Source organism: Tinamus guttatus, unplaced genomic scaffold, assembly GCF_059628265.1.
Source record: "Tinamus guttatus ecotype Peru unplaced genomic scaffold, ASM5962826v1 Tinamus_guttatus_pri_ptg000467l, whole genome shotgun sequence".
Classification (NCBI taxonomy): domain Eukaryota; kingdom Metazoa; phylum Chordata; class Aves; order Tinamiformes; family Tinamidae; genus Tinamus; species Tinamus guttatus.
This window is the reverse complement of record NW_028289001.1, coordinates 46,857-66,635: the sequence shown is the minus strand read 5'-3', so window position 1 is coordinate 66,635 and position 19,779 is coordinate 46,857. Positions and strand designations below refer to the sequence as shown.

Genomic DNA, 19,779 nt, shown 5'->3' with positions numbered 1-19,779 from the left:
CATGGACACTGGAGGTTCAGTCATCCACTCACAGATAACAGGAGTGAATCCGCATGCTTGGACAGTCTGGACAACTGCTGTGAAATTCAAGTTTTTGTATGCTTCATTTGGACAGTGAAGATATTGCACAAGTCAGTCGACTTCTGGTAACACAAAACCTCATTCAGACCCTCAGGTACTAGATACTTAAAAACAAGCTGCAGAGCGATTCTCCCCCTACATCTATTTGTGTTTCTTTTATACATCTAGGCTGTGCAAGACACAACGTGCCAAAAACCACTCAGTTAATCTGGCCTTGCCTTTCCTTACCAGAGCCCTGTGTGCAGGAGAGGCAAGCCTGCTGTAGTAATGAATCCTCTTATTCATTGCTGAAGCTTCATCAGTGACTCTTTGTATCATCATTCACGCTAACTATGTTCGTAGGCTCTACATGGAATGGTCTAAAGAAGATAAAATAATAATAATAAAAAAACATAAAAAACCTGAGAACACTAGAGCTAACATACAATTCAGGGAACACTTAAGCAACATTCAGGATGAATCTGTCATTCACTAACACAAAGCAAATGCAAAAATATCCCTGCCATGAGAGAAATTACTATCCACGAATGACTCACGTATTTACATCGTCCTTATTAAAAGAACTTCTTAGGCAGATTCTGCTGGGCAACTCAACATCAAAATTCAGACCTAATATTCAGTCTACTAGTTCTCAACCATGAGTCACACCAAAACTATGTGCTAATAAGCTAGGTCAAGCTTATTGGCATTTAGAACTGGTGTTGCCAGAACTAGTGATGAGGAACAGAGGTAAAAATGGGAGGCGTGAGAATAAAGAAGCAGAAAGAGCACAGAAGGACAAGAACGAGGGGTGGCAATGAGGACTCACTGCAGAAAGGTTGGGAACTGCTGGTACAGCCAAAATCACTGTATCAAACAGGAAGAGCACCAAGCCAAATCAGTCACTGCTTTCACTATACTTATGCCAGTGTGAACAAGAATAGAATTTGGTACAGATCACTGAACAACAGATGTCCACCTTTAGTTCCCATGATTTCCTAAGAATTTCACTTCAAATTTAATTTAATTAACCACAGAGAACATTGGTCAGAAAATCTCTCATTTGGAGATGTTGGTCTCCCTCTACTTGAAGGGCAGACTGCAGGAAACATAGAATCATAGAATCATAAAATGCTTAGGGTTGGAAGGGACCTCTAGAGGTCATCTAGTCCAACCCCCCTGCACACACAGGGTCACCTAGAGCATGTGGCACAGGACTGCATCCAAGCGGGTTTTGAAGATCTCCAGAGAAGGAGACTCCACAACCTCTCTGGGCAGCCTGTTCCAGGGCTCCGTCACCCTCACTGTTAAAAAAATTTTCCTTAAGTTCCTGTGGAACTTTGGGTGCTTCAGTTTGTGGCCATTACCTCTAGTTCTGTCAGTGGCCATCAGGGAAAAGAGACCAGCACCATCCTCCACACTCCCTCCCTTGAGGTACTTGTAGACACTGATTAGGTCCCCTCAGCCTTCTCTTCTCCAGGCTGAACAGGCCCAGCTCCCTCAGCCTCTCCTCATAGGGCAGATGTTCAAGGCCCCTGATCATCCTTGTGGCCCTGCGCTGGACTCTCTCCAGCAGCTCCACATCCCTCTTGTACTGTGGGGCCCAGAACTGGACACAATACACACAAGGGAGGGTCGTAACCACTGCAGGAGACTGCAGCTCCACAGCCCGTTTTCTTTGCATACACACACACACACACACAGGAAGCAGAGGGAAAGCAGCCCTTGTCTGCACAAGGTCTCAACTTGCAGAACAACATAAATCGAGCTCCATGCAAGAGGCACTACCAGAGATATGTAATCCCAATTAAGACATTGGGATTAATATTTTTAAGCAAATAAATTATATTTGTGCATAGGCATACTATACTGAGACATTAATTCCAGCCCCCGAGAGGCTAATTACTCCCAAACCAGAAATGATACTGATGATCTGAAATGCCTTGATATTCTTATTTTTCCCCTTTCATCAGAGCTTTTAATTCCTAAAGCAACCCCAAGAGTATTCTGACCTTACTTGAGGCAGGTGTTTAAATCACTCGGGCACAAGAAGAATCCCCAAACTAGAACCAATAAAAACGTATTGCAACCAGGATTCAGTCCACTACCAGCAGAAATTAAGGCTGCAGTGAATCCAGCATGTTTTTCCTGCAGTAAGTGCAAAGCCTATTTGAACTGACTGCTTTTCAATATCCATTTCTGGCTCAGACTACAAAGGAAGTTGTCCAACCCCTCCTGCCACAGCTTTCAAAAACAGGACAATCTCTTCCTAGATCTAAGATACTATTTTCTCCTGGCAAAGGTCTCATTCTCCTCCCCAGTGAATCACTAAAAGGTGGCATCAAAGTGCAAATGCTAATCTGGATGTAAGCAAAGGAACAAAGCTCTGAAGCTCTTTGTGACATCTATTCATGAGAGGAAGCTGCATCCTCAAGCCTTTAGCATCAGGGCCTCACTTCTGTGTGCTTAACAGGCATGCAACTAGCAAACTGACAATAAAAATAACTTGCTTCTGCACACATTAGAGTAATTCATTCTTTCTGTCATCTCAGATTTCACTAATTCTTGCATCTTTCTTCATTACAAAAAAAAAAAAAGATTTTTCCAAGTCATTTCCCACACACTAAAGAGAAAATGAATACATTTTTAATCAAAAAACACTATTCTAAATTGATACTTTTCTTCGTATGCCAATGAAAAGAAGGGAAACGCTGATTTTATGTGGAGACCTCTGGAATGTTCCTATATAATTAGGAGAAGAGATAGCAACTAAATAAGTGCTAAAACTATTGTTTAAAATTTAATTCTACAGCACACCAGCTAATTCCACTCATAGGGAACAGACAGAAATACTCATGGACTGTCAGCTCCAAGCAACTTTACTTGTTTTATTTCAAAACTTTTGGGGCTGTTCCAATCATACTGGACAATGAAACTGGACTGCTGAAAAACATTTCACTAAAGGAGCTGTAAAATCAACATTCAAGTGATACAGGGAAACTGTAACATGAATGGGAATGGCTCCCATGAGTGGACTTTCTGCAGCCTTTTTTTTTTAAAAAAAAAAAACACTGTAATCTCTGGCATTATATTATATAATCACATTATATTTAGAATATTAGAAGTATTTGCTATTTATATATCAACTGCTTAGTGTAAAGTACTTCATGAGGACTGCCTCTCCCCATCTTGAGATCGCACTAACAGTACAAGCCCTAAATCCTCCAATGCTGGTGTGGGAAAGCTACACTTTGTGAAAAAACAGTGTGTATTTTTAAAGAAGTTTATATTTTGCTTCAAAGATAGGAAGTGTGTGGCAAGAACTTCCTTTGGAATGGTATTCAAGAACTGCTGACGCGATGTTAACACTTTTCTAGATTGTGAGTGGAAAATTATTTTTTAAAGCAATGGATGGACTTAATGAACAGAAAATGTGAATTTGGCATCTTATTTTATGGGGAAAGCAGTGCCATTAATTCAAGTTCAGAGAAATATGATCTCCTGGAAACAAAAAAAAATGATGTGTAGCAAAAAATACAAATATCTATCTGCACCTGGAAATTTTTAGAGAGAAAAAAGTTTTCTTCAGCAGCATGAACATAGTCTGGACTGAACAAGCAAATTATGTTCCAATAGAAAACATAAAGGTATGATTCAGAGTCTTGTCTCTGAGTGAAGGAAAACAAACAAAAAAGAAACTAAAAATCAAGAAAGAACCAGCCCCAAGTGGATTCTATTTATGTGTTCATCTGTTACTTCCTGCCCGTTCATCTGTTGCTTCCTGCCCTTCCTGCCCGAGGAGCTCCCATTTAATGCTAATAGGGCTTGGACTGCTTCCCCCTTTGCTCCCTTCTGGGGTGACTGCTGAGAATGATAATGATCTAAAGGAGTATTTAGAGAGGCAGGGCAGGAATTTGTTTTTCCAGAGCACCACTGCACCTGCAGTTATTACTGAACAAGTGACTGTGTTTAAGTAGATCTTCTCCTTGGGTTTCTGATTGCTAGAGATGCTGCTGAAAGCACCAGCCTGGCTCAGAAGCTATGGAGGCAGACTGGGATGCAAGTGGCCCCTGATCACTTCCAAGAGAGGGTAGCACCCATCTAGGATCGAGGTCACTTCATGGTCCCCCAGTTGCCCTCAGCTCAGAGGCTGGCTGTAGGGCAGACTCATTCATCCATCTGTCTGAGCAGCCCTCAGAAATTACCTTGAGATGCAGTCCAAAACTGCAGCCTGACAGGTTTGGGCTCGATTTCCTGAAACTGTCTCTAGAGACCTCAAGTCTAACAGCCAGGCATTCAGTCCATGCAAGGATCAGTAGATTCACAGAAAACTCCTTTTCATGCTGACAATCACATGAGACACAAGGCAAGAGAAACATGAAGAGGGTTAGTGACAATGCAATTTGAGAAAAGGGAGAGTTTGTATGACTGGAGGGTGAGAATATTCATGCAGAACAGTGCAGGCAATGCCTGTGCATCAAGAGAGAATATAGAGTCCAATTCATTTGCTAAATCTATGCAAAGAAACACAATTACGATTTATATTTCAATGGCTAATGCGCATAACAATACTTTTTCACCAGGGCAAGCACACCACTAAAACACTGGTGTTTTCCACAACGCAGCGGGTACAGCCAAGATGCAAGAGGTTCTCTGCTGCTCTCCCCGACAGGAATGCAGAACAGGGAAAGGGAGGCCGGGGCTTCACCGGGGAAAGGTAAGCTGGGGCTTCTGGCCAGCAGAAACTCAGGCTATAGCTTTTGCAAGCAAGTGTGTGGAAAAACCACAACATTGGGGCTGTTTTGGATTAAACCTCCAGCCAAAAAATGCCCCAAATATATATATGTGTGTACATGTATATATATTTTTTCCAGACACCCTAAGCCCTTTTTGTGACAAGAAATTGAGTAACTTCACAGCAGTTTCCTTCACCACCCTCTCTTGTTCCCCTGATAGGGGCAAGTCATCCATGTACTGCAATAACCTTGCTTCTGGGGGTGGGATAAATTCCGTCAGTATTTTCTGCAAGGCTTGTCCAAATAGGACCGGTGCCTTGGTGTATCCTTGTGGGAGGACTGTCCATGTCAATTATTGTTTTATCATTTTTCCTCCCTTCTCTGAAATAGGATACTGCTTTTAGAAACTGCCTGGCCTGGTTGCTTTAAAGCAATTTGAAGAGATTCCATGTCTAATTTTCCATATTTTCCTGGTGTCACGGAACGAGTGGTGGTGGGGGGTGAGTGACACAATGCACTTCACTCGTGGGAAAGGAATAGGAATAGGTTTTATTGTTAATTACAATGGTTTCACGAGATTCTATGGCAAGGTCACTTATTAGTTACTGCATGGAGGTTCAAGATATACACAGAATTATCAAGGACACCCTCCCGTTGGGTCACGAGGTTCAGACTGGACCCCCTTGCTTTCCAAACTCCTTCTGAGAGGAGTCTGGGTGCGGCTGAATCCAGTCCTAGTCCCAGACCTGGTCAACGGTTTATGACTAAGGGATTTGTGCACAGTTACCAAGTAAAGTTTACAAGTTCAGAAAGAGAAAGGCGCGCTATAGTCACTTACCACAAATCTGTAGTGGGAAGGATCTCTTAACCTCGAGGAGTATCCTTGAGAGGCGTCCCTGCTCAAGGGGAGATCCCAGCATGCAGCCCGCTGCCAAGCAAGGAGAGCTCAATGGGCTCTTGGGCTGTCTCCGTATTTATGGGATAAGATGATTGACTGATAGTCATTCTTTCAATTCAGAAGTGACTGTTGGCTGATGTACTCACAGTTAGCCTTATCTCCCCATCAGGATAGGGCCATCAGGACTGTTATTGATGGTTGATGTCTGGGTGGGGGAAGAAATCAGGGAGGCAACTACCAGGATCAGATAATGTGGTAGTTAACACCTAAACAGGGCTACATGTGAGAAGTCAGGATGAGCTGGGGAAGGAGCATATCCGTCACACCTGGAACTGCCCACACTTCTGAGTTCACTTCAGCCTAGCTTTATCACACACTTTGCACAAAGTTACAGTAGTGCTAACTTCTTTATCATCCCTCACAATATCAATTGACATTCCCAATCTAGCCATCAACTCCAACCCCTCAGCAGATTGCAATCACAATTTGGGACAAAAAGAAAATCATGCATCTCAAATTTATTATCCACATCCACTAATAGGGCTGGATAAGACACACTTGCTCATCTTTTCCACTGATCCCTTTGATAACCAAGGAGCCTTTTGACAATTGCCCTCCTTTTGGCATTAAGTTCAAAGTGGATTGAGAGGTCCCTGTGTCTATCCAGAAACACACTTTCTCTCGGTCTGGAACCACCCTACGTGTTATCAAGGGCTCCCTCATAGTGGGTCCCTGCTATAATGGGAGCCTCCAACACCCCTAACAATCCATTTAAAATCCAGTCGGTGAATTTCCTTTTCGTTTTCCTGAGGATCTACTGGCCTCTGTGGGCATTCCCTCCTCCAATGTCCTTCCTCTCTCCTGAGGGCAGGCTAAACTGCATTTTGGCCTGTCTGCATGTGCTCGTCGTCCCATAATTGACAAGCTTTTGCAAGATTATCCTCTTTGCCTGGGATCCAAAAAGGATTCCTAAAAGAAAATCCCAAACCTTCCAAGTGTAATCTGCATTTCTTAGATATCCATCTATCTTTTCCCCCACCCCTATAGGATCATATAAATAAGGGGAGAGTTCGTTAAGCACCTTATATCTTGTGTGATCAGGGGCACAAGCACAACCACAAATCCAAACCGCGCCTCCCCCCCCCCCCCCCCCCCCGCCCCGCCCCATCCTGGCCTCACAGTGGAACCTGGTACAGAGGCATTTGGCTTTGGGGGCTTTTGGCACCTTGTACTACTGGCTTCCTTTTCTTATTTTGAAAGGGACAAAATGTCCCATTCCTCCTCCTCTTCACTATCCCTAGAAGAAGGAGGTAGAGAGGGGACAGGAGCTGTGGTTCCTGATGGATTTTGATGATAAGACGGGAAAAGGTACTGGAGGACATCCCATGCCTCCTTATCTGTTTTCTTTTCCCCTTCAGATTCCCGCTTCCCTTTTTCTCCTCCCATTTGTTACATAGATTCCTCTAGATGTTGCCCTTAACCATATTGACGCACATTCTTTCTCGATGAGACCCTTCTCTATCACTGAGACACAGGCACAAACCTGACAAAGACTAGGATTGCCATGCGACCCTACAGGGGGCCACCTAAATTCCCCTGGTAACTTATATTCTGGCCAAACAAAACAACAATATTTTATCATTAGTTCCTCGGTTATTTCTGGGAGAATGAGCAGGTTACCCCAAACCCTCAACAGTCTCCCCAAGGGACTATATGGGGATAAGTCGAGGTCATTATTCCTCTTCCCAACATCCTCTTTTGGCTTCCCTTTGCTGCCCTCCCTGGGCGTCCACGTCAGGGTCATCACCCCTTTTGCTCCCCACTGTCCCACAGTACTCACCAGTGAGATTTCAATGGTCCTTTCCGTCAGACCTAGTCCTTTCTGTTGGACTTAGCAATCCTTTCCATCAGACTACTTGAGGACCCCCCCGGTCCGTCCTACCTATGGATCCCTCTGATCCATTGCTCCTAGCGGTCCATTCCGTCGGACCTAGTCCTTTCTGTCAGACTACTTGAGGACCCCCTCCCGGTCCTACCTGCGGATCCCCCTGATCCGCTTCTCGTCTGTCTCCGGACAGTCTCAGGACCCAATCAGTCATCCAGTGCTGGCTGCCATCGAAGGGAGTCGATCACCAAAAGCCTTGGTGAGGCGCGCTGTCGACCCCGATCTCCGTCTGCTGTTCTCGGACGGTGGAAGGATCCCGGACGAGCCCCCAATTGTGCGGAAAATCTCACTGTCAAGAACTGAATGTCCAAAAAGGAGACAGAGGAGTCCTAAAACTTTATTCGAATAAAGGGAGAGTCCACTGGGCATATCCCTGTGGGGTCTCTCAAATTGCTGGGGGACGCAGCCCCCTTTTATCCTAATTTCCCGACCGAGGGATGCCCTCTCCTTTTCCCCATTGGCCAAGGTACTCAGAAGTTACAGCCTTCCTGGCCTGCCTATACCAAACTCCTGCCTCCTGCCATCTGTTCTCACCTGAGGTCACCCGACTCCTTTGTCCCCTTTGCTGAAGAATGTGGGGGAATTCCCCTATTTCCCTCCTTTGTAAAGGCCCCCACCTCTTGGCAGATGCTCTTTTGTCCCATTCGCTCATGGCTCTGCTCAGTCTCCCCCCTCCCTTTGTCCTGCTCTTCAGCCAGACTGTGGGGGAATCTCCTCATTGGTGCATATGCAAACTTGAGCAGTCTGCTCACAAGTAAAAGAGATGCACGATTAAAGGTGTTTATACTGTGTCTTTCACAATTCAAGCACTGGATCGGGAGGATCGGGAAAAGACAAAATAGCAAAATTTGCTTGGCAGACTACAGGCCATTTGGCAACTGCCAGCAGCCATAAGGATCTAGTTGGCGCTACTGCAGTTTTAAGAAGAACTTTCAAAGGTTAAAATTTGTTAATCAGTTTTGCCAGCCTATGGTATCAGCCTGCTATATAATCTCAGATAACTTGTAATCTGTATTTTTCTGCTTAATATGAACATAAAGGTGACAATAAAACTAAAGAGAAAATAAAAGAGCTATTTAAAATTAAGAACTTTGTTTCAATTTATGTCTTTATATATTCAAAATATCAGAATTTTCTAATCTTTATCATGTTATAATGGATTTTAGCAAATGTCCAAAAATATCTTGCAAAACATTGGAGAACTATGGTAAATACATATTTCAAATATGTTTCCAAGATAAATTATTTTTCTTTCCCAGATGCTTTATGAAATTATTTTAAAATAGCAAACAACTCATTTGGACATCTACTCAAAAGTACTATTAGAAGTATTACTGATTCTTTCATTTTAGTGTGTTTTTAGCTCTAGATGATTATAGCCTTCAAATTATGTAAACGTTTCATATTTGAATAGATATCAATTAAAATAAACTCTTCATGGGAAGAAGGATCTTCAGTATCTTCCCAGGCTACTTAAGAAAATTTCTCATCTCCCCTCCAAAAAGGACATGAAAATCAACTTCAGCTTATCACAGATTTCTGAAAAGTGATTGATATGACAGGATTGTTTAAGTACTATACAGAAATAAAGCTAGCAATTTCCTCTCTTACTGCTTTTAAACCCCTACCAACCTGTCACAGAACTACCGCATATGGCACAGAAGAAACTGATCAAAGAGTAGAATTAATTTTTTATCATTGAAAATTAAAGTACCATAACGTGAAAAAATATTTCATAATCAAGTACTGCCTATCTGTGTAGAACATCACAGATGTTACAGAGTTTATCTGGAGGAAACACTTGCATTTGTTTTTCTTTCTAAGATGTCTAAATTTACATAAGCATCATTTAAACAAGCTTACACTGTAGCCTATGTCTTTACTTCCTTAGCTACACATTTTACTTGCACCTTTCCCACAGCTGTAATTCCATTATTATAATCATAGAATCATAGAATGCTTAAGGTTGGAAGGGACCTCTAGAGATCATCTAGTCCAACCCCCCTGCACACGCAGAGTCACCTAGAGCACATGGCACAGGACTGCATCCAAGCATCCTGTTCGAGCAGGACCATCTAAGCATCTTATAATACCTGATGGGGTCAGAACCAAAACAAACTTGCAGAACACAAGGCTGAATCATCTCTGTTGCTCACAGGTACACATTCTGGTTTAACAAATAAGGAATTGCAAGCTTGTATCTCACATAAGTATCTCATATTCAGCCCTACTCTTTCTTCCTTTGGTGCCACAGGCAAAGGATTCCATGTGCTCTTATGGCAAGCAAGAAGGCTCTTTAATTAGTCACGCCTAAATAGGAAGTAGAAGCAAGTAAAAAAGGTGACACACACAAATGAAGAGATAAGCTATGCACTAAAAGGACCACATGGGTTTGCAGAGGTAACTGCAACTTCTTTAAGAGGCCAGATCAGATCGTTGATTTGCACTGAATGGAGAAACTGCAGCTATTCCCCGGGTCAGTTCCTACCATTGTCAGCTCTTTATTAAGACAACTTGGGAAATAAAAGGGAGCCTCTTTTTAATGAAAAAGGCTTTCCTGACTGCCATCTACAGGCATGGATATCTTTCATTTCACCTACTGCTCTCTCCTATGTTGTGTAAGAACATTATGTGGACTTCAAGGAGAATAGGAGAAAAAAAAGGAAGGCGGCTTGTTTCCCCCTTTAGCATTAGGGGGCATTGTGGAGTTTTTTCCATATGCAAAACAACACAAAACACCTTTCCTTTCTGTAGAGGTTGCAGTATTTTTGAAAACAATTAGAGTATCTGTTGACACTAAGATTTAAAGAGCAGGAAGAAGCAAAAAGAAACGACTAAAAAATAAAACAACAAAAACACTCCCTCTCTTGAACACAATAAGCCTCAATAAAACACTGCAGCAATGACATTCTTGCTTAAGACAACCTACAAAATGGGCAAAACACACCTAATGTACTGCGAGTTAACTAGGGTCCTTGGGCATTTGTTCAAGCATTTATTCAGGTGAAAGCACATAAAAGCAGCAAAGTATGGATAACTACTCACGAGGTGATACCTGCTGATCTGGGCCCCAACATCCTCTCGAGCTGGCAGATCAGGGAGAGAGAGTTGCTGATCAGCTCCCGTGGAAACAGCATAGGCCTCAGAGTCAGGAGTTTCTTCTCTTCCCCCGGCTCTCTCTGCACTGTCCACTTTTTATGGCCGGTGCATCCTGGCACGTAGGGTCAGTACGACCCAGGAGGCAGACAAAACTCCACCTCTAGTTGCTCAACTCTCCCCCCCTCAGGTGCGCAGGCGTGCATACCAGTTGGGGGTCCCAGCCCTCAATTCGAGGGTCCTGCCTTCCTCCTGTTGCACCTTGTGAAGAAACGGACTCAGTCTGGGGTGCAAAGTGAGACAACTTTATTCCAAACCAACTTCTTTTATACTTTCTTAACACCAGTGTTGCAAAGCTTACAACCAATCAGCATCTTGCCACCTGCGCAGTTGTCCTGGCTTTGTTTCTTTTCTTCTGACAAGACACTCCTCACACGGGGCAGGGGGAGGTGTTCTGCAGTCCTCCTCGCTGAGGACAGGCTCTGTCCCCCATCTGCTGAGAAGACTGACATCCTTGTGGTTAACTATCTGCTAACAAGGTACTATTGTCTTTGAACGAGCCTCCACATCCTCCTCCTCTTCCTCATTGCCGGGTGTTTGACCTCCAAAGCTAGTCTGGAGGACGTCTGCCGTCAAGTTGGCTACAAGTCCAGCCGAGCAGCTGGCTTCAACAGGTTTCCAGCGGGGGGGGGGGGGGGGGGGGGGGCTGCCTGTGAACCGGGCTGAGCAGCTGCATCCCTGCTCCTTATCGCTCAGCCTAGGCAGGCAAACATCTTCTTTCCCAAGGTCTGGCCTCTTCTTCTCACAGGAGATTTTGATGACTCTACAGATCACAGAAATTTCCATCTCCAATACATGCCACCCCGTGATCTGTAGAGATCATAAAGAATCATAAGGATTCCCACCTCCTATACATACCACCCCAGGATCTGTAGAGGTCAATCTATCATAGCCAAGCACTCGAACAGATAATGTTTTCATAGCAGTTCAACTATGCCTCGTGTCAGCATCACTATGGAAGGGAGACAGCATATGATAATATTGGAAATAGAAATAACAGCTCGAATAACAGTTTCTATAGCCATGGCCAACCCCATGTCCATCGTCCGAATGGAGTCCAATCACCATCCACTCTCAATTGATGAGTCAGGTCCTGTAATGTCCGGACCTGGGCATGTATAGACGTGGTATGATCGCTTAGAGTCATGCATCACATGCCCCTGCCTTCTCACATCTGCTGTCATGCATAAGCAGAAGCATAGCCATTGCAGCAAGGTTGCGTGCCGAGCCGAGTCTGCATCTACTAATGATGATGGCAAAGCTGTTGTTGTAGCACTGCAGGATTTTGCTAGCCAGCGTCCTGGTCTGCGTAGCATGGTCAGTGCTTGAGCGGCAGTGATCCCTGGAGCAATGACGTTCTTACATCTCTCGCTCTTTTTTTTTTTTTTTTTTTTTTTTGAAACCTGGTCCCTTAAATAGTAAGCCCTACTGTGCAGGGTTGTATAAGCACTCCAATGGGCCTACGTGCAGCAGAGTTAGCATAAGCAATTTTTCAGGCAAGTTCTGTGGTTTTGTGCACAAGTTAATTACGCTGTCACTCATGCCAGCAGCAGGCCGCTTGGCCTACATTCACCTCCTAGATGGTCCTCAGAGACGGAGGTGGCCATCACTCACATCAAGGTCTGGCATGGCATGTGTCCCCACCGCTCAACGCCTAATGGGTTGCAGCCAACAGCGGAGCTCAAGGTTCTTCTTGGTGGCGAACACAAAGGGCAAGACTGGGTTGGCCTCGACTACGGTAGGAGGCACTTAGACTTCAGCTGGTCATCAAGGTAGTCTCACTTGCCTCATGCAGTAGCAAGGCACTATTATGGCAGCACACACACAGATTGTCATTAAACATGGGTAACATACACAAAATCATAGCCTTTAATAATAACTATATTGTGAGCACACATATTTGAGTCATTAAACACAGTCTGGTTATAGCTTTCATTACTTAGCACGTATTTACATGTTGTTCTAGAATACACACATCCTTTCTCTACGTAAGCTAATACGGTTTTACTATTACTCTGCGAATTGATCCCATAATGGCATCCACCCTCTTTGGTATCAAAAGGAAACATTGCTCGCTTTAAGGGCATCATCTTCGGGGGTGTGGGGGTGTGTAGAGCACAGATAGACCTTCTCAATGGTGACATCCACCAGGGTCAGTATGTAGGTGATGACTGTGCAGAGGACCTGGTCATGGGTGAAGTTTGCAGGTCTCCATCACGCTTGAAGCTGTCGCTCTTTCTCTGTGGCCGCGTCCCACATGATTTTTTCAGATCTCAGTGGGGAGGACTCCGTTGTCTCCATCTCACAATATACCTGCAACGACACTCTGCACCCATGTCTGGGCTTCGGTGCAACTCAGAACAAAGGACACATTATTTTGTTCAATTCCCAGTGCTTGCAACACACCTAATGATCTCTACATGGGGTCACTGGCCCTTCCGTGCCCCTCATACTGGAGCTCGGAGGTCACTTCATTCTTGTATTCTATACTGAAGTTATGCTCCTGCTCTCTCTGTAAGGATATAAGTCAGAGTATGGCTCTCAATCCTCCTCCTCTCCCCGGAACATCTGGTCCACTTCCGGGGAAAGGCGGGGGGGTGGAAAAGTGGCGGGGGAGGGTTTGCCTTTATTTTTGAGAAGTCCTCCCCTGGGATCCCATTCAAGTATTCCTCTATGATTTAATACCAACCCTTCCCTAGCAGGGAAGAAACTAGAGTTCACTCCAGATTCATATGCTACAGTCGAGGTGGCTACCGCACAATTCACACGGGGTATCCCTCTCACCAGGGTAAGGGGTGTCCACTCTTTGGTCACCCCTCTATTGTTGAGCACTCTGATTGATTGGATCACCTGGACCTTCCCTGGTCACAGCACCCCAGCAGTTTCAAGAGTCTGGTGTATGGCTTGATGGCAGTCAGTCACAAGTTTTTCCTTGACAGGCTGGTCACTTAAACCCCAAACAGGGATTACTTCCCCCTTGCACTTTTCTGGGTTCCCGTGCACTACTGTGACCTCCGCTCCCATGTCCACCAAGGCACGAACCATTTGTCTATTTTGTTCCGAACAATAAATGGCATGTGTAACGAACGGTTGATTGTCTCGGCGAACGATGTTACATTGGAACCCTTCGGACACTAGAGCTTGGCCACGCCCCTATTCTTGTTTCGGGCATCCAAGCCCCTCCTGAGGGGGAGAAACTGTCTCCAGCTTCTCCTTCGGTCTGAATCTTAACACTGTCTGCTCTAAATCCTCCCATGGGTGCAACACCTGTGATCTATCAGCCTTGGACATTATTCCCGAGCGCTGCTTCGCAGCCTGGACCACACGGACATTATATTGGCGTGCTAGTTGGCGTAATACTTCTGTTGGTTTCCCAACAATTTCCTGTCTATTAACACCCTTCTGTAAAAGTAGATGGAAGAGCCGAGCTCGCTCCCCGCATTCCGACCCTGCCTTCCCACTCAGCCCTCTTTTCTCACTGCCGCCTTTTCCATCCACCTCTAACGCCAATAATGGAAGGTCCCCTATCTGTTGCAACTTTTCAATTACGTTCTCAATAGGGTTTCCTTGTTTTGACATCAGAACTGGAATTAGATAGGGGTGCCACGCTCCTGGGCATCCCTCCAACAACTTATTTTGCATCCCGGGTAACAACGACTGTTGTAGATAGAGCTCTGGACTTCCCAATTCTATAGCAATCTTCATGGCCTCTGCCTTAAGCATCTGGCATGCTTGTGTTATAGTTACCCAGGAGGAGCTGGATGGGGGCCAATCGTCGTCATTAGTGTGGTGATAAGCGAGACCCTCGGCTACCACAGCAATAAGACTCTTGCCGCTTCCGTCCACTCTTCGCAGGGCGGAGTGTACATACATGTCATTAGTTAACCCCCAGAACCTTGAGGCATTGACATTGTCAATTATCACCGAATCAGCCCCTTCTTCCATTAATCTTACCAAACAGGACTGTGGTTTCTCCCCGGGTTGTTGTTTATATTTTGCTAGCAGATTCTTAATATCTTCGGGGGTGAAATCAGTTAGTTCATCCTGTCACACCACCTGTCCCTGCCCTGTCAGCACAGCTTTCCTTCGTATTACTGGGGCGGCTCGCCTTTTTGGTTTGTCCTGCGATGGGCCCTTCTCCTCTGGTATGGGGACTTCCTCATCTGATTCCCAAATATCCCCATCCCAAGTTTCCGGGTCCCAGTCAGGGTCGGAGATAATAGTCCGCACCCGGTTCCCCTTCTGCGCCCTGGTTTTCTCCCTCTGCTGTTCTTTACCACTCGTATCGCGTAACGTGTCGCCAATTCAGCACATTTCTCCTCCAGGAGCTCCCTCTGATCATTGACCTCCAGCAGAGCCTGCCTCTGCACCACCTGGGTGGCTCAGACTGCCTGTAATTGCTCTTGGAGGAGCCGATTCCTCTCCTGTTCCTCCTTTAACTGCCCCGCTAAAATCTTATATGCACACAGCAGAGCACCTCCCATCCGACCAGCATGTTCCAGTCAGACCGAGTTCTTAGTATGGTCCGTCTCCCCAAACTGACCCCAATACTGTAAAACTGCCATGGGGTCCTTCTGCGTCCATGGTTCTGGAGATACCCAGGTGAAGGTCTCCCATCCGTTCCACAGAGTATTCCATGGTTCTGGCCCCCATTCAGGACACTCCCTCAGAGGCGCAGCCTCCCTGCAGTTGCCAGTGCTACCTGCAGCTCTCCCGAAAAAGAATCACCGCATGTTGCACACACAATAAAGACCACAAATACAAACAGCACAAACACAATTTCTTTCAAGTGGCACGACCTCATCTAGCTATGCACTTGCCTTAGTGAGTTCCACTGTTTCAATAGCACAAACAATTTCTATCCAGTGGCACGACCTCACCTAGCTGTGCACTCCACTAGTGAGTTCCACTGTTTAATTGCCGAATCCCATCCTCGTCGCCAATTATGCTCTGGATGGGCTCGAGATTCGGCAATAATCACGCCAGAACGAGGTGACTACATCGAGCATTTATTCAGGTGAAAGCATATAAAAGCAGCAAAGTATGGATAACTACTCACGAGGTGATACCTGCTGATCTGGGCCCCAACATCCTCTCGAGCTGGCAGACCAGAGAGAGTTGCTGATCAGCTCCCGTGGAGACAGCGTAGGCCTCAGAGTCAGGAGTTTCTTCTCTCCCCCCAGCTCTCTCTGCACTGTCCACTTTTTATGGCCGGTGCATCCTGGCACGTAGGGTCAGTACGACCCAGGAGGCAGACAAAACTCCACCTCTAGTTGCTCAACTCTCCCCCCCTCAGGTGCGCAGGCGTGCATACCAGTTGGGGGTCCCAGCCCTCAATTCGAGGGTCCTGCCTTCCTCCTGTTGCACCTTGTGAAGAAACGGACTCAGTCTGGGGTGCAAAGTGAGACAACTTTATTTCCAAACCAACTTCTTTTTATACTTTCTTAACACCAGTGTTGCAAAGCTTACAACCAATCAGCATCTTGCCACCTGCGCAGTTGTCCTGGCTTTGTTTCTTTTCTTCTGACAAGACACTCCTCACACGGGGCAGGGGGAGGTGTTCTGCAGTCCTCCTCGCTGAGGACAGGCTCTGTCCCCCATCTGCTGAGAAGACTGACATCCTTGTGGTTAACTATCTGCTAACAAGGTACTGTTGTCTTTGAAGGAGCCTCCACAGCTCACCCTTCTTTCTTTGTTTTTGGTTGAACAGCCATGACTTAATTAAATGATCAATCTATCCTTAAACACATAATAAGAAACAAAGCAGGCACGCTAATAATAAAAAAATATGCCAATCATCAACAGGCTGTCCTACTAGACAGGTTACAAACTGTTAAGAAAAGCAGATAACTATGGAAGTCCAGTCAAGTCTAAAATAACTCAAACAAAAGAAAGAAACAGCACCAAGAACGACAGAGATTATAAAGAAGCCACACAAAACACTTCAATAGCAAAGCAAAATAAGGATGCTGTGATCATGGTTTCTAAAGAGCAGGTTAAGAGAGCAAACTAAGCAGAGCATTTTATCTACTACAGCACTTTCACTATTCTGGTAGCTTTATGCAAGATAATCTATGAGCTGTAAACTCCCTATAGCACTAGTGAACAAGCCCTCCCATATGCTCCCAAGTCTACAAAGGCCCCCAGAGTACTTCTAAGGCCACATCTGAGCAAACCCTCATGGCCTCCTCTCCATTCCTACTGCTAAAGATTATGCTGCCTCCTCCATACAGAGATGGAATTTAGCCTTGTTTGGCACCACCCTACAATTTCCATGCCTTCCTGATATCACAGGCCTTATGTCCTTCATCTTTGTGCCTCTGGACACCTGAAAATACACAAACTAGGCATTTCCATATCACAAAGGCAAGAACTTCTCTTGGTGCCCCTCCATTACCACATACCTGACACCCGTCCTTCCAGAACCCAACACATGCAGCCCCTGACACAAGCAGTTCCCCAAAGCCACATAAATTAGCAAGCCTATGATGCCAGGTGGGTCATTGAGAGGTTCAGACACTCTTCAGGGACAAGTTAAAACAAGAATTCCTTTTACACCCTTCCTTTTCCCATCTCCAAGTACTCTATATTTTCTGCTCTTTGCATACACAAATCTGTACAGGCCTAAACCCAAACTGCATTTTCCTCCCTGGGCCAACTCAGATCCTTGCCCTCCTTCTGCCTTGCTTTGCTCTCAGAGAGATGAGAAACTGTTTAGCCCCGGTTAACCTAGAAGAAACCTCTCAAGACTTTCCAAAGCTACAGGCTGAGACAGCAGAAAAAAAAACAGTCACCAAAACCTCTCCCTTCTGCCAAAGGGGCTGTCAACTAAAGGATTTGAGATGCAACATTGCCATCTGCAGCTCATTTAGGAAAATTGCACCGCTGAAAAATGATGTTGGATAAAAAGGGAAAACAAGAATCATGAAAAGCTCCAGGAGGCAGCAAGGGTCTGGTCCTTCATCTAACAATGCAGATCTGGGGACTCCAGCTAACACAAAGAGGGAAGTTCTCTTCGATCTGAGATTTTGTTCCTGGACCAGCAACTGATCATCAGAAATCCTACCTGCAATAGCAGAGGAAGTCCTATGCAAAGCTCCTTTGGGGAATAGAGCCGCTAAATTTCAAGGAAAAACACAATACTACAGTTTGGCTAGATACATATTGTTTTTTCAGGCATGGCTGCCAGATTTTTTCATGCTTGCTCCAATTCAAAGAATTGTCTCAAAGGCAATGAAGGCCACTATTTCATTAATATTAGCAAAAAAAAAAAAAAAAAAAAAAAAAAAGATTTTCCCAGTATCACCTGCAGAATGCACACAGGGCCAGTTGTCTACATAGTCTGGCAAGTTTTCTTGCCCAGACAACACTTCAGTTTGCTGTGCTAAATCTAAAAGTATTGTGCTTCAGTATGTACCCATTATATTTATTCAGTCTTTGAAAAACATTTTAAAAGGCACAAGTTGAATTCTTATGAGAGCACTTTCCCCGAAGTGATATCAACAGAAAAGTCTCTTCCTTAAAAACAAAAAACAATAAACACATCTATTCTTCTGGTGCTAACAAATAATGTCACATAAAGTAGGAACTGTTTGTATCCAGATATCTGTTTCTCTATGTTCCATCTTCTATCTATACAGGGTTCTGTCTCTAAAGGCAAAGATTAAACAACTCATTACTATATAACCACTTTGCATGCTCAACTTTCCTCATACCTTTTGCATTTAAAATCTTCTGGATTAAACTGTATATTCATGATTCCATAATTGCTTTCATCACCTCCCACAGGAATGAAGAGAGGTTTGGCATCTTCTGCCATACTTGAAGAATACACTTCTTTCAGAGTCTGACGGTTATTTTGATCTAAAGAAAGAAAATGAGACAATTACAGTTAATAAGACTGTGCATCTGCTGTGAATTCAGTGGGGGCAGAATCCCACCACTCTACAAAGCCCCTGCGGTAAAAGTACCTACAAAAAACACTTCTATGTTTACATTGTGGAATAAGAATGGCAAGTTGGTCAGGCACAGTAGTGACTATTTTTACGATATCCTGCCATTTAAGTGGACACTGCACAACTGTGTTCTCAATTTCTTTTAATACTGCAACAGTCATTACAAATTTAAGGACTATGATGGATGCTGTAGTTTATATTGGGACCTGACAGGTTTGCAACAAAAGAGGCTGAGAAACTGAATTTTCTCTGAGCTATGACAGCTGAGAATCAAGTCTATCATGTGCAAATTAATATTAAATATATTAATATGTAGGCCTTGTCTTACAGCTTTCACACATTTCTAATCCCGTAATCCTGACTGCACCAGTATAAGACCATGGATTTTTAAAGGCAGTATTTCCAATTTTTAATAGTACTGCTGAGAAGTTTGCCACAGTTATTAAGGGCAGACTTTCCATTCAATAAAGTCAAATGTTGCAAAAAATACATATGGAGTTTTCTGGTATACCTCCCACAAGAAAGATAAGACTATAGCAATCTACCACGCTCAGTCTCCTCGAATGAAAGACAAGAAGCTGTTAAATAACACACTGGTAATAACATTTTATGTGCCTTCAGAGCACTCCTGGCAAAATACTAGGGAGCAGCCTGCTTTTATATGGATGGGAGCCGATTTCCATCCCCTGGATCGAGGCACATGACTCCCCATGCTCTCTATGCAGCTCAACAAACATAAGGGCTTTAACAGCTCTCATCCCTGCTACCTCCCAAAGAATTCCTGAGCCAGGACTCCTTCAATCAAAAATAGCAGAAAGGTATCTGCTTTTCAGGGACAGTTTCCTGATGCCTTAGTAAGTCAGTCAGCCTGACAGAGGGTTTGATGAGAAACAGAGTTGGCACAAGATAATTAAAGGATGTTTCAAGCCTGGGGTGAGGATGGAGGAAGGCAGAAGTAATGAGATACTTATCAACCTTCTGCATCCTCACGGGAACACCCCAAAGGAACAATCCGCAGATTATATCAAC

The 19,779-nt window shown here is 44.6% G+C and overlaps 1 long non-coding RNA gene across 1 annotated transcript; it reads right to left on the bottom strand.

The window, feature by feature from the left end:
* Positions 1-374: 374 nt before the first annotated feature.
* On the bottom strand, positions 375-18,651 carry LOC148593022 (uncharacterized). Its single transcript, XR_015913828.1, has 2 exons — positions 18,511-18,651; positions 375-440 (listed from the first exon to the last, which is right to left on the bottom strand). It is a non-coding gene; the product is annotated as an uncharacterized LOC148593022 (long non-coding RNA).
* Positions 18,652-19,779: the final 1,128 nt, after the last annotated feature.